Source organism: Protopterus annectens, chromosome 4.part0, assembly GCF_019279795.1.
Source record: "Protopterus annectens isolate FY-2018-M chromosome 4.part0, PAN1.0, whole genome shotgun sequence".
NCBI classification, from domain to species: Eukaryota; Metazoa; Chordata; order Ceratodontiformes; family Protopteridae; genus Protopterus; species Protopterus annectens.
The window spans coordinates 443,197,198-443,213,003 of NC_056733.1; positions in this window are offsets into that span (position 1 = coordinate 443,197,198).

A 15,806-nucleotide genomic window follows, 5' to 3' on the forward strand; every position below is an offset into this window, starting at 1 on the left:
TTTTAAGTCATTCAACAAGGTGTGTGGATCCGGCACTATAGGTGCCCTTGGTATTACTACGTCATTTACAGCTTGCAAATCCTGAACCATACGCCATTCTCCATTGGCTTTTTTAACTGGAAATAAAGGTGTATTACACAGAGAATCAGGGAATTCTACTAGCACACCTCCTATAAGTAATGCTTCTATGATAGGTTTTATCCCTGCCTCTGCATCCTTTCTTAAGGGATACTGTCTCTTTTGTGGTCTAAACGCTGATTTTGGCTTAATACTAACTGGACCCGCAGTACAGATAAGTCCTACATCTGATTTTCCTGCTGACCAGAAGGTCTCTGGTATATCTCATAAGGCGTTTTCTTCTTCAGTCAACAGGAGTATCCATCAGCTGTCTCCGCGAGACTGCAGATGTACAGCTGGGTTAGCTTGAGTCACCCAATTCAATTTTTGCACTTGTATTCCCTGTCCTGACAACTCCAGTTCTGTTTGTTTTTCCCATTTTGTAACTTTCTCCCCTAGGTCTGCCCACCGTATGTTTTTATTCTTGGTCAGGCTAACATGTGGTAGTCGATTGGATTTATAAAGTGTCAAAACCTCCTGGGGCAGCGAACAGCTGGCTACACTATTCCCTTCTGCGTCCCAGTATAAGTTTCTCAGTACCAATCTGTTTGTATGATGCTTAAATAATTATTTTTCATACTCATTATCAGGCCCTGGTGTGTTACAAAAATACAGGGTGAAATGCAGCGGGTGCTGTTTATCAATGTCCAGGGAGGCAAACTTACTGATGGCTATGTTCATCAGTTCTTTGGTCACATTCCCTGGACCAGTCGTAACCAGGTCCTGACTGTACCAATAAAACATTTCACCCCCTGATTGAACCATAAAGGTGTCGGTTCGTCACTGCGCTTCCATGCCCTGCATAGTTGGAACCACCGCTATGCCAAATAACTGCATAAGATCCCTGCCCAAGAGATTTACTGGGCGTTTTGCAGAAACTACAATCTTACTTCTTTGTGTTAATCCTGAAACAGGATCTGTTATGGTGATATTGCAGGAGAGGGGCTCCGGGTATAGCTGCCCATTCGCTGCTTTGATCAATATGTAATCAGGTGACTCTGAATTGTCTGGTAATTTGGAGGGGTGTATCAGGGTCCATGATGCCCCTGAATCACACAAAAATTTAACCTCACTGCCTTCCACTAAAAGTGTAACTTCCAGTTTTGTATCTGCTAAATAGAGCTCCAGGCTCATTAAAGCTAAATCTAGTACTTCATCTTCTTCTGCACCATCATTAATTTCCTGTACTTTCTCTACTTCCCTTTTCACATCCTTGTTTGTCCTTTCCTCTACTGGTCTCTTCTAGTGATTCCTGACTATCATATAGTCAGTCCTCACTTTCTTTATCCTCCGTTGTTGCCTTATTTTTCCTGCAATCCCTTGCTAAATGTCCCTTTTTACCACATTTAAAACATTCTCCCCTTTTCTTGCGTCCTTCAAAGTCTTCTGATCGCTGATCAGATTGCCTACCTCCCTGTGCATTTTTCCTGCCCTTTTTCCTGGGGTGCACTACATAAACTTCTGCTCCATCTTCTACAGAAAATACCTCAGCCTTCTTCTTTTTTTTGCTATTAAAATGCCTTTCAGCTTGTCTAGCATATTCGAGTAGTGAATGTAATCTGCTCGTTCGATGGTCAACCATGTGTTTTGTAATGAAACTGCTTATAGGTGTACTACTACCTTTTAGAAATGCATTCTTTAACTGCTGTTCATATGGGGAATCTTGTTTTTGATCTTCGGGAACCTGCATCCCACAGTGGTTGTTAAAACATTCTAACAGTCTAGCAAAGTATCGGTCAACTGATTCACCCTCCTGCTGGACACATTGATTAATGCAAGTCCAGTCTGCCCTAGGTTTCCATTACTCAGAGATGCGGTCTGTAAGTCCCTTCACTCTAGTGTCTAATTCTGCGCTGCTATGTGGAAGAGATTTTTGTGCAGCGTCACGAGGATTCCAGTTGCCACAAATCATGTACCAATCTGGACCTACAATCTGTCAAACTACTTTTTCTATCTCTTCCCCATTTAAGTTATAACTTAGCCTCATTCCTTGTAAATCTTCCGAAAATTTTCTGAAATTAAGTTTCGGATGGGGAATCCCTTCTGTAGCTTTCTGGATATCTCCCGGAGTCCATGGACTATACACTAAGATAGTTGGAGTCTGATCTTCATGTCCTGCCTGAGGGTTCGGAACTTCTATAAGTGGGCATATTTCTTCTTCTACAGGTTGTGTATCCTTAACTACCTGCCATAATTCAGAGCCTTCTTCTTGATTATTTCCCTTTGTTCGGGACCTAGTTTCGTTGGGATCTCTAACTTTAGCTAGTTTCAATTTTATAATGTCCCTTTCTCTAGTGAGCATAGGATATAATGGGGGTGGGTCAATCTGTCCACTTGCTCCATACTCTGGTAAAGAAGGGGGAGGTGGAGGTGCCGATGCCACTACCAAGTTATTGTCTTCCTTATCTAAAAATATTGTCTTTGAATCTTTGTTCTTTTGGTCTCTGCGGTTTGCTTCCTCCAGCCACCTGTGTGCCTGGGGGATTCCTAACTGTCGTTGTTTTTTAACTTGACCCTTAGAATCAGTTTTAAGTTGCTTGATAAGTTTGATAAGTGAGGAATTTTCTAATTTTCTGTCAAATTCATACTTAATAGCCCATTTTGAAAAGTATCTAATATTGTCTGCGCGCTGTGACTGCATGTATTTTGCATCTTCTGTTAACGGTGGATTTCCGGGTGTCTTTGTACAATTATTACCCATTTTTCTCTGTTTTGTTTGCTACGTAGACTGTTCAGAAAAATATTACCTGATGCCTTCAGATTTTTACGTGTACCACAGATTTTGTTAAAGTCTCTTCAGAATGACTGTCTAAAGCCTACTGATCTGTTTCACCTGATCTATGACAAGATTGCACCTTTTCTATCCCTGACTGTAAGAAAACACAATCTGACAGAAACAATACACATATAGTCCCTGATCTTGAAACAGAAAAAGTAGATTCACCTTACCTGAGCCCACAGCCCACATGATTGATCGCTGATTCACAGAAAACCCATCCTTCAGTCGCAGATCAGAAAGTGGCTGGCTCTTTTGACGACAATTCAGTCGGAGGACTTTTCACATAAGAAGAACCGATTTGGTTTCTTCCCCGTACGGTTTCAGCCACCTGGCCATCTGATCCGAGGTGAAGTGAGGGTATTCCGGCTCGAGGGACCAATCTGTAAAGGAAAACACAAAGATCAATGCACGTAAGGTTCAAGTAAGGCACCCTTTATTACTTGCAGCAAGGAGACAAAGCATGTAAGTACAAGGTTTATCTGATTTTCCATAGTTCAGCATGCTGTTCTTATACAGTTCTTTGCATATACACAAGAAGATATTGTTAGATTTACTGCTGACATGGTCAGAAAATTGCTGTCTTGCAAAAACATGTTTGAGAAAAACAACCTGGCCTTGGGCTAATTTCAGCCCTCCCTTGTTTCTCACACTCCTTCAGCTGTCCAGTTCTGATATGATACATTTGCCTAGGGTCAAGGTACAACCCTGGCCTCAATACACATTCTGCTGACTATGGTAGACTTTCAGGCGTCAATTGTTCTCTTATCAAGGTCTCCTGCAGCTGCACATATTTCACACAGAATAAGCAGAATAAACGTATTAATTTCTTTTTAACCCTAAATGCATTTAAGCTTGCACATTGCAGTTATACATTTTCTTAACACATAGTTAATACAGAACAATTTAATCTGCTTGGGGATTCTGATCATATGGTCTTCCATTTCTCTGTATTGTTTAACTGGGAAATATGACAATATACCAAAACTATACTGTGAGGAAATAATTCATGGGAAAGGTCATGGAGAATTCAATGGAAAATAATGATAATTTTGTACTGCTGTTGTCTGACAGGTTTAAAGACAATTGAGAACATCAAGTGAATAATTGTAGGAAGGTGATCATAAAGTAAAGTAAAAAAAAATAAATGTTACTCCCCATGGAGGAAACAAAGCTGCCCAAAACTGTTAAGAAAAAAAGATGACATTTGGTGTATTAAGGGGATATAATATACCATCTGCATAAAGGCTTACACTTGGTCAGTAAAAAAATGAAAATATCATTAACAGCAGCTAAGAACGGATATGAAAGTAAACATATGGAATCAGGAGACATTGAGATTTTTTTTTCATATATAAATAGGAAAAAAGGATCTGTTAACTGTGTTGGGAAAGTAATACATGAAGGGACTCTATTAGGAAACAGCTTTACTAAATATTATGCTGGTGTTTGTAAACAGGCTGAATATAAAAAGTGGAAATAATTTCAGAAAAGTACATACTCTATTCCTTCACCAAAATTTATGGTATTTTAGTAAATAACTCATTAGGTAAAAAAAAAATAATTGTTGCCCAGGTCCAGATAACATTCCTGGCCTTTTAGGGACTAAAATATATAATTAAAGACTCTTTCGTTTCACCTCCGTATTTAACCTGCTGCTATCCTCCAGTGTGATACCCAATAACTGCAAAGTGCCCAATATTGTACTCATGCAAACAAATAAGACAATATTAGCAACTACAGACCCATTAGTCTAACTTCATTTATTGACAAATGTTATGAAAAATACTTATCTGTTATCATTATAGGTAATAACACAGTGGGAACATTACATATTTTTCAACATGGCTTTACATATGGAACTTTTAGCAGAACCATGCATTTTGGGTTGCTATTATCTCTCATGACTTGTCAAATGTCTTTGAAAGTATTCCCTATTTTATCATTAGTAGCATGCAGCAACTATCAATTAGCCCTTATGTGATCAAATCAGTAGAATACTGACCGAGAGTAGATATCAGAGGAGTATGATCAATAGTTGTTACTCGGACTGGTTGGCAATTCATACTGGAGTCCCACAGTGTTCTGTTTTAGGTTCACTTCTGCTTAAATTGATATTCTCACTCTAATATCAGATTCATACTGGTTGGTCAAATGCATACACAGTATTAAAAGAGGAACCTTCTTTACCAATTCTGGTGATATTAATAAATTGAATGTACATCTGTGAAAGATACATAACTAGTTGATGGATCATAAGTTATTGATTAACACTGACAAATGTGATGCTTTGTAATTTGAGTAACCATCCCAGAGGTCTAATATATGCAATATATACAATGCAGCTGTAAGCATCAGTGTTGTGAATGAATAGTAATTGCTAGTAGTTAAACATTAAAATTAAAAACTCACACACAAATTACTAAAAGGTCTTTTCTTGGTTAAGTACATCAAACAAGTCATTGAATGAAACTTATAGTTCTGTATTTATAGCAAGTGTGACATGCTGATCATAGGAGGTATACCAAGAAAGTATACTATAAGAATTTATGCTCTTCCAAATCTCCCATATAACATCAGACTTAAGTACGTTGGTTTATACTAAATTTGCTACAAGCACTTGCAAGGAAAACTGTGTTTGGCTTTTAAGGCATTAGGGGTGGGGAACTGAGTACTGGTGAATGTGTATCTCCTGCAATATCTTTCATTAATTATCTGAGAGGATATACATTCACAATCAATAAGTGCAGAATAACACAGATCTAAATTTTTTTCCCACTCTGTGGTTTGCTGTGGAATAGGTTACCTTTGCACATACATAAAAGTGAGTCATTAGCCAACTTTAAAAGCTCCTTAGATTCATGGATGGGTCAATTAGAGTTTTCACTAAACATGGATTCTGCCTTTTAATAGTTGTATAGGCTCTTACACAATTATCACAAACTATGAATTATGATCTATGAATTAAAATATTGCACTGATGAAAGGATTCCAAGGGGACACTGGATATTTGCCACTTCTCCTCTTCCCCTGTTATAAAACAGCATGCAGTGATGTTCATTTAACAATGCATTAAACAATAGCGTGCACTCTAAAACTTTTACATCACTTTCACAACCAAAAGGAACAAGTCCTCCTTAACCTGAGTGTCAGTACTTCATCACAATCTTAGTGGTATACTGTCAGTTTCATTCAAAATTTTGTCCACACACTGAATCTGAAAGTAAGTGGAGAACAATTTGATGAAAGCATGGGATAATTTCATGGTGTTAGATACTAGCCCTAAGATACAGCATGGTTTATCTAACTGTAGTGAAATTGTTACATTTGGATGAATAACACATTCTGTAGTTTTGAGTGGCAATGTCAGTAGGAAACCATACAGGGGAGTGGTAACTAATACGTCCTTTTTTCAGCATTTTAATGCTTGGTAAATACAGGAGATAGCAGTTAGAACTGCCTTTAAAGCAATATACCAAAGATTTCACTCTCTTTCTCACTCTCTCGATCTGTCACCATGTGCACACATGGATTCACTTTACAATCTCAAAATACTGAAAGCATGAATTTCAGTATCTCAAAACGAAAGTACCAAAACCACAAAAGCTCAAAACCTCAGAAAACCAAACATCGCAATACTGAAACTTCATAATAGCGAACTTTCAGTATGTGATGCTCTGATTTAAAACACACATTCCACCACACAAACAAATACAGATAACACATTCCTCCCCACACTACAACAAACCAACAAAACTAGGGTTGCCACCTTTTCAAATGGCCAAAGTGGGACATTTTCAGTACAAACATCAGATTTTACAGGCCGACACATACCCACGGTCAGTACAAATAATAGAACTTAACTGTTTTGCCTAAATAAAAGCTTATTCTTGTAGCATTTTAGTTGCTTATTATGTTTCTTATAACATTTAGGTATTTTTGATACAGAATAACTGTTTTATGCAACTTCTACAATCTCAGGACATTTGCCATTTTTAATATTTTCTGTCAGGACACAACTGTTCAAAGAGGGACTGTCCCTCGGAAAGTGGGACAGGTGGTAACCCAGAACAAAACACACACACTCACAAGTACAAATAAAACCCACCTAATCTACATATAAGCAGGCAAGAAAGCCCCCTGCACCCCCACACCTCCACTACTTATATATACAAACTCCGAGGTTGCACTAAAAAAAACACTAAGCCCATTGCTACATACGCTACATTCCCGTTGCACAAACACACATTACATATGTACAAACACCACCACTTTCAACACTTGCACACTCACACTCTTACCTACCTACCATAACCTACACCTAAAACTTCCAAACACACTCACATAATACCAAATCCCTTCCCAAAACCCTTAAACAAAAAAACACTTACCTGAAACTCCAATTATAACCACACATCGGCAGCCATCCCCATATCCCAGAGCACACCACATCTTACAGACATAGTAAACCACAACTAAAATAGCGCACCACCACAACCGTGGATTCGACAATTCAAAATTCGCTCATGTGCAGTTTCGAGTAACTGCGCTTTCAACACTTTCATCTCGAGATACTGGAATTCGAGCAGGCGTGCGCGCACACACACACACACACACACACACACACACACACACACACACACACACACACACACACACTCACATAATATGTAAGCATCCTCACATGCACGCATACGTATATATACATATGCAAATCCCATCACACAACTACTTATTTGGTGAATCAGTATATGACTCTTAGAGATGATTACATTAAACAGTGATAATTGTATAAAATTTGCTTTGAACTCTGATTTTACAGTACAGCATTTCCAGAAAATATGGTCTGCTTAACAGATGATGCAATCTTAAATGTCTTTTCTGCAGCCGATGAAGTTTCACACTGGAGGACAACTGTTTTATTTTGCTAATAGAAGTCATTTGTATGATAGTTTACGGATGAGAATTATTCCTACAGAAATGCAGGTATCTCATTTTTGGATGGACATCCTGATAACGTGACAGTTCATTATATATGGGTCAAGAAGTAAAGAAACACTGTTGTTGATTTTAGTGGCTGATTTAATGCTTTAGCTTTAAAAACAAATGTGTGTGCAGTGTTTTGCACATACATAGCACCAAGAGGATATGACTAACATTCTTATTACCTGTGCTGATTTGCCTTGCAACATCATTTGACAACTTGCCAGATACAAGAATGGAATTCATTACTTGCAGCTGAAATAGTAACTGAAATGATAGCAGCAACAGTAACTAACATTCTCTTACTGACTCATTTGTATCACTGTTGTATCTGAGCAGAGTTAAATTAGGACCATATGAAAACTTGCATTTCTATGCACAATGCTTTAATTAGTCAAATTTAAAAATGAAACACAGAGGTGATTAAATGGCTGAGTGTGCTTCTGATTTAATATTCATTGTATTACTTTTGACTGTATCAGTTCTGTTACTAAATTGCAAAGGTGCATGTAGTTTTATATGATTTCTAGGCTTTTTGCATTTGCAGGAAACTTGTCATTCCTTGTCTTTTCCATGTTATAACTAAGTATACATGGTTCTCCTACAGTATACTATACTATAATGGGCAACAGAAATGAAAAATGCTGGGTTCAAATATTTGCAGGACATACGGTTTGTTACTCATTTCCTACTCTATCATCCTCAGCACTAGTGGCCATTATGGCTCTCCATTATCTGCTCTCTTATGGTTAAGCACCAGCACTGATTGGTTAATAAATGAACAAATGCTTTGTAGACTGGCAGAGGTACACACAGATAGGACATCATTTTATGCAAGAATCAAGCTGTTTAAGCTTCCTGCTGTGGTTCTCTAAATAGATGTTTACCTGTCTCAGACACTCATATCTATAAAATTACCATAAATCCTTCAATAATCTGTATGCAGTTATAGAAGCAGAGAGATAAAGTTTGCTTTGCTTGTAGTATATATTAAATGTCCATGTTTTTAATTTTCTGCAATGTTATGTTGCTTGATAGCCACTCCAAAGGTATGACAAAGCCCTGATAGTAGCCCAGGTGACCCAGGTTTGAATAGCGGCCTGGGCATTTAACAGAGGGATGGGGGACTGTGAGTCCATCATAGGATGGGAGGCATTTATGGGGCTTTTCCCCTTCATGTCATTTGCCAAGGCTTGGGATTTTTCAGTAGAAGGTGTAGTCTAAGAGGGGATGAGAGTGGAGCATGACTGAACTTTTGCAGTGGTAGGGTAAGATACTCCCATTGCATACCTGCCCCAATACCTCAACATTGTAACCACAGGGAGAGAGAGAGGGGAATCCAGGGGTGGGTCTTAAGAGAAACAAACCATTTGCAGATGTAGGACAGAACTGCTCCCCTGGACATACTTTGTCTCTGCATCCCACTGGTTAAATCAATGTTAGTCCAGGAGTAGATTGGAGTGGCTGGTAGATACAGCTCTCAATGTGGGTCACTGGAGATGACTGTGACAATGAAGCAGGGGTACAGAAATCTTCCTATCTCACAAAATGATGCTGCTTCATGTTAAAACGGGCTGCATTTAATTGTATATGATGCACGGGATATAGCTATGCCTACATATTCTCTATGTACATACAGGTGGGTGGCATTTAGGTGTTTGAACTGTGTCCTTATTGCATAGAAAAGAAAGCTGGCACAGCTGACAGAAAAATAAGTTCTTCAGACATGCTGGTTTTGTTTTTTGTTTGAGATTGTGAAAGGTGGGGGTCAGGGAGATTGCCCTTTCTCCACTGTAGAGCTAACTCAGAGTTGGTATATATAATTAATAGGAGTTGTAGGGGTACAGGGGAGCTTGCCCCTGCAAAAAATGCTGTTTTTCTTTCTTTTTTTCAAATTATCAATTTTTTTGGGGATTGACCACTTTTTGTCAGTCTTGTGCACTTCGATTATATGAGTGTACAACTAAATGTATTTTTGTGGAAGACATTTACTTAGCTGAAATGCAATTTATCAGCTCGCAGCTTTTGCTACCATGCATTAAATTTTAATCCAGAGGTAGAAGCAGTTGGCCGTTGAAGTGTAGTTCATCTATATTTTCCACAAGATTGTGAGATAGCAGAGTAATGGACTTTTCCCTTATCGCCAATGTTCTGCAGTCTTGGAGTTAGTATGCATATAGTTGAGGGTGTATGGAATATGTAATTCTTCCATTCAATGTGTGCCTGCTTTTTCTGTTGTATGTGGTTTGCTGTGTTGAATTATTAATGTACTGTGTGTGTGTATATATATATATATATATATATATATATATATATATATATATATATATATATATATATATATATATATATATATATATATATATATATATATATATAAATGGGGGTTAGTGGTAGAGTAATGCTTAGGAAAGGGGGCAGATTTAACATTGGTGCAAAAGCTTCTGAACAAATATCATTTAATATGTGTGCATGTTTATGTTTTAGGGTTAGACTAAGGGTTAGGTGAGACTATAGATTTAGTAGTCTACATAGGATCTATATCACAACGTTGAACTTACAAAAGTTCAATAATTGTAATATCAAACCCTTATGTCCAAAACCCAACAAAACCAAAAGCACAAAACAACGATATTTTTCCCAGGGGAAAAAAATCGCTGTTCTGTGACAAAAAAACAAAAAACAAAAAAAACTTAAACTTAAACTGAAGTGTGGGACTTCACCCCCAGACATCCCCTACTTATATATACCAACTATGAGATCATACCACAGTGGAGGAAATAGCAAAGCCCCAAAAACGGCCCATGGATTTTTTCCCATGGGGGAAAAAGTTGATGTGCTGTGGCTTCACTATTTTCCACTTTCGGACTTTAGGGTTCGATATTACAAAGTTCAGACTTGTTTTAGTTCGACATTGTAGTATAGACCCCGTGTAGATACATATTGCTGCATCTCTGCATGGCTGTACCTTTTTGTTTAGTGATAATGTCATAGAAAGTTTTTTTTTTTTTTTATTTTTTTTTTTTTATTTAGGGTATGGCGTAGGATTATTGTTAGAGGCAGGGTTAGGTTTAGTGATAGCGTGTATTACTATGGTGGCACATGGGATTTAATTAGAGGCTGTTTGATGTTAAAAAGCTAGCCTCAATAACAGTAGGGCTATTGTACATGGAAAATGTAATCTTGAAGCTGTGCCTTGTCATTAACAACAAAAGACACAACACCTCATATTTTGCACTTGCTCTAATCATATTGACGCTGAGGTTACAAGGTTTATTTTATGTTGATCCAGCGAACCTACATTATTTACCATATAGTATATGTTTAACAGAGATTAGTTGTTCATGTCTGCAATTTAGTCTTTAGATTTTTGTATGACGTTTTGAATTATATGTGTATGCTCTTACTTGAATTTGTGCATCTAACATAAAAGCGATTAATGCTGCTATATTAGTTTTAAAGAAAGCTGTATCACTTTATTTTTGAGATATAACCTAGAATCTAGGTATTGCCTTGATAAGCTATTTCCAGCTAACTATTTTTGGTTTTTATTATCAGAAGCACAATTAAGTGCCATCACTTGAATTTGGGTATTTAATATATGTTCAACTGAAATGCCTTTATTTGAACTTGGGTATTTAATACATGTTCGACTGAAGTTTTTAATTTTAGTCCTGATAATTTTTAAGCTTTATATTTCCTAAAATGCAACTTTGAGTGCAGGGTTTGTACTGACATGTTATGTCTAGAAAAGTATTTTAGTCATCTATCCATTAACATTGAATGGTTTTATAAGCTTGAAATTGTTTGCTTGGCACAGCTACTCCTACTTGGTATAAGTTTAATTGTAGGCTTTTATTTTGTTTTATAAGGTTTTATTTTTAAAAAACTCTTACTTGATGTCATCTTAAATAATCCACCTTAGCATAGCAGAGATTGTTCAAATTTGGAATAAAAGTATGACATTCATATTTATATTTTTATTTATTATTATTATATAATTGATTTTAAGTAGTATATGTTGAGCTGATCATAGTCGACCAACATTATACTCTGCATTTTATACACATTTTTTATATAGTTAGTGTTGCTTTAAATATTTGAATGTGAGTTAAGCACAAGGGAAGTGATGTCACACAGACCTAAAGTATATATATATATATATATATATATATATATATATATATATATATATATATATATATATATGTTAAAAGCTCTGTGATGTGTTTGGCCTGAGGAAGCCTACAAGGTGAAAGCGCTTGCCAGTTTTTTGTCAATAAAGTGTTCGTATTTACAAGATTATATCGCTGTGGTCTTTTCAAAAGTGTATTTTGGACAGCTGTTTCCATTTGTAATGAGGTGAAGACTGAACTTCAACACATTATAGATTGTGTTGTTTAACTGTGGAACAAGTTTCTGTTTGGTGAGGTGAAAACCGACCTGTTAACTCAAAAAATTTACTGGGATTTAAACAGCCGGTGTGTTTCGCTGACTATTTTACAGCAAACCGTTTGCAGAAGGTGTGAAACTTTAACAGCTGCTATCTTAACAGACAGTTATTGCCCAACATAAACTTGCTTTTGGCTATCAATCCGGATGGTTACCATCAATTATCTGAGGCGTTTATTCCAATTCGCTTTCCACTAACTGTAAGTAAAGAACTGAAACTGGAATAGTGACTGTTGCTCTGCCAAGGTGTCTTGCCATTTTTTAACTAATATATATATATCTATATATATATATATATATATATATATATATATATATATATATATATATATATAAATGGGGGTTAGTGGTAGAGTAATGCTTAGGAAAGGGGACAGATTTAACATTTGTGCAAAAGCTTCTGAACAAATATCATTTAATATATGTGCATGTTTATATTTTAGGGTTAGACTAAGGGTTAGCTGAGACTATAGATTTAGTGGTCTACATAGGATCTATATCACAACGTTGAACTTACAAAAGTTCAATCGTAATATAGAACCCTTATGTCCAAAACCCAACAAAACCGAAAGCACAAAACAACGATATTTTTCCCAGGGGAAAAAATCGCTGTTCTGTGACAAAAAAAAAAACAAAAAAACTTAAACTTAAACTAAAGTGTGGGGCTTCACCCCCAGACACCCCCTACTTATATATACCAACTATGAGATCATACCACAGTGGAGGAAATAGCAAAGCCCCAAAAACGGCCCATGGATTTTTTCCCCTGGGGAAAAAAGTTGATGTGCTGTGGCTTCACTATTTTCCACTTTCGGACTTTAGGGTTCAATATTACAAAGTTCAAACTTGTTTTAGTTCGACATTGTAGTATAGACCCCGTGTAGATACATATTGCTGCATCTCTGCATGGCTGTACCTTCTTGTTTAGTGATAATGTCATAGAAAGTTTTTTTTTTTTTTTTATTTAGGGTATGGAGTAGGATTATTGTTAGTGGCAGGGTTAGGTTTAGTGTTAGCATGTATTACTATGGTGGCACATGGGATACTTTGACCTTTTAACCCAGGATGATTCTTATATCCCTTTAATTTAATCATCACAGTCATGCAAGTCTCTGCATGCCAAACATTTGACAGTTACCTTACCCCTTTGCTTTGAAGCAAACAGTATTGATAACAGTGCTGAGTATTCAGCAAGGAAGTTTAAAGAAATGAATATGTCTTGAGCAACAATATTAAAATGACTGACTGCATTTTAATGAAATAATTGCTACAGTAACTGTTTAAAGTAACATTTTTTTTTCACTTGGCACTGTGAGTATAATTAGCTTGAATTGCATACTTTGCAATTTTTTTTTAAGAATAGTATGAGTAATATGCTACAACAAGCTTTCTCAGATTTTGAGGACAGATTCCATTGAGAGGTGCATACCTGTTTCAGTAGAAACCTAAGCATATCTGAAATTGCTGTGGTGTACTAAATATGTTAATTAATCAGTACTTTTTTGATATGGAATCAGGTTAGATGCAAGAGTAACATCTACTGAATATGTGTGCATGTAAATAAGTGGCACACTAGCAGTGATCTAAGCTAATTTCTAATTATGTTAGCTGAGTGCCTGTATGCTGCTTTTTTTTTGGGGGGGGGGTTGTGGTTCTGTCATGTCCAGCATATGCTGTTTTATAAACAGAAGGCTTAAGAACTTTTCAAATTTCTTGGGGTGGCTCAATGATTTTTTCTGTAAGTGAGAACCTATTTGCTAGAACAACTTGAAATTCTGATTCTCTCAAGAGGACAACTGAAGGGCAATCGAGAAAGTAGAAAGAAAATCTGTGTTATTTCTTCTTTTGATAGAATAAAACTTAGTCTTGTGGTCATGCATTTATATGAGAGGTAAAAATCATTATTTTTTATTATTTTTCCATTGGAAATGATCTTGTTTGATTGCCTGTTTAGCTAGTTATAGCCTAGTGACACCTTCAGGTGTTTCTGAAGTTACAGTCTACTGACTGCTCTTGACACCTAATATAATGTCTATTCATATTTACTTTAATTATTTAAAAAACATGCTATATACAAGGTATTGAAATATTTTATCTTAAATCTTACATGGTAGTAAGCACAATTGCACTGATATATGACTTCAGACTACGGCAGCAGCTTAAAGATACTAATTATTATCCATATAATATTAATTTATGTCATCATCATCTTCATATTAATCAAAATAGCTTAATAATGATGGGACACAGCCATAACTGCTTAGCTTCATATGAAAGTTCACAGATGGATAACCAAAATGCTGCTGGCAGTGACAGTATGTGCCTATCTTGAATGGTTCTTAAGATATTGTAAGCTGTTTACCAAATATTACACAACTAATATTTATGGAGCTTATCATGGTTTATAAAATTATGTTTAAGATCTAAGATCTATTAAACTCTTCCACTGTAAAGATTTGTTTGTGATGAACAGTTTGCAATTTGCATTTCCTTAGTAACCCCAATATGGCTCCTAAGATATGAGCATTACTTTGAAATGTGAGGCTATAATTTGATTTTGCTAAAAAGCTCATGATGAAATCTTTGGTAGCTGGATGTACAAACTGCCAGGGTTCCACAGGAGTGAATGAGTTAAGGATGAAAGACAGGGGTTCCTGCTACAGCATTTCCTTGCATATTCAGTCTTGGTCAAGGGGGCAGCTGGAGGAAAACTAAGTGATCTTATTTTCTTTTAACTAATTGTATTTAGTTAGGTGGCCATGTAGCTAACTGTTTAGGTAAACATGTTTTTCTTTTTTTTTCTTTTCTTTTTAACTGGGTCTAAATAACTGTTTCTGCAGTCTTTAAGATCAACAAGACTGTACTTCATAAGAATTTGTATTCTGTGTACAATATGTGCTTGACTTTTTCTTAAAGTTGTCCTAAGTATGAAAAAGATGTTCATTTATATATATATATATATATATATATATATATATATATATATGTATATATGTTTGTGCCACGTACTGTTATGCATGGAGAGCAGATGGACACCCCCCACTCCCCTGCCCAAGAGTTGAAAATCATCAAAAGCTTACAATAACTTCACAGCTAACATCATATCATTAATGGGACAGTAAATATGGTATTTCTGCATTTAAGGAATCTGAGGTGGCCATTTTGATTCTGATATAACAGTCCCAAAAGTCACTACAGAAGCAAATAATTTCCCAATATGGTTAGATTGCTTATTTAAATATATGCTGACCCATGAAATTAGAGATACAATGATTATTGCCTCCAAGTGCCATCTATGACTTTTTTCAGCAGTATACTTACATTCTAATATAATAACTTGTTTGAGATTGTGTTTTTGTGTCTTAACCTCCTCATAGCCTAACCACTGACAAATGGCATATCTATCATTGTATCAGAGTTTCTATCCTCATTTCCTTACTAATCTGCAGTTTAAGACAGTGAACAAGCTGGAAGGACC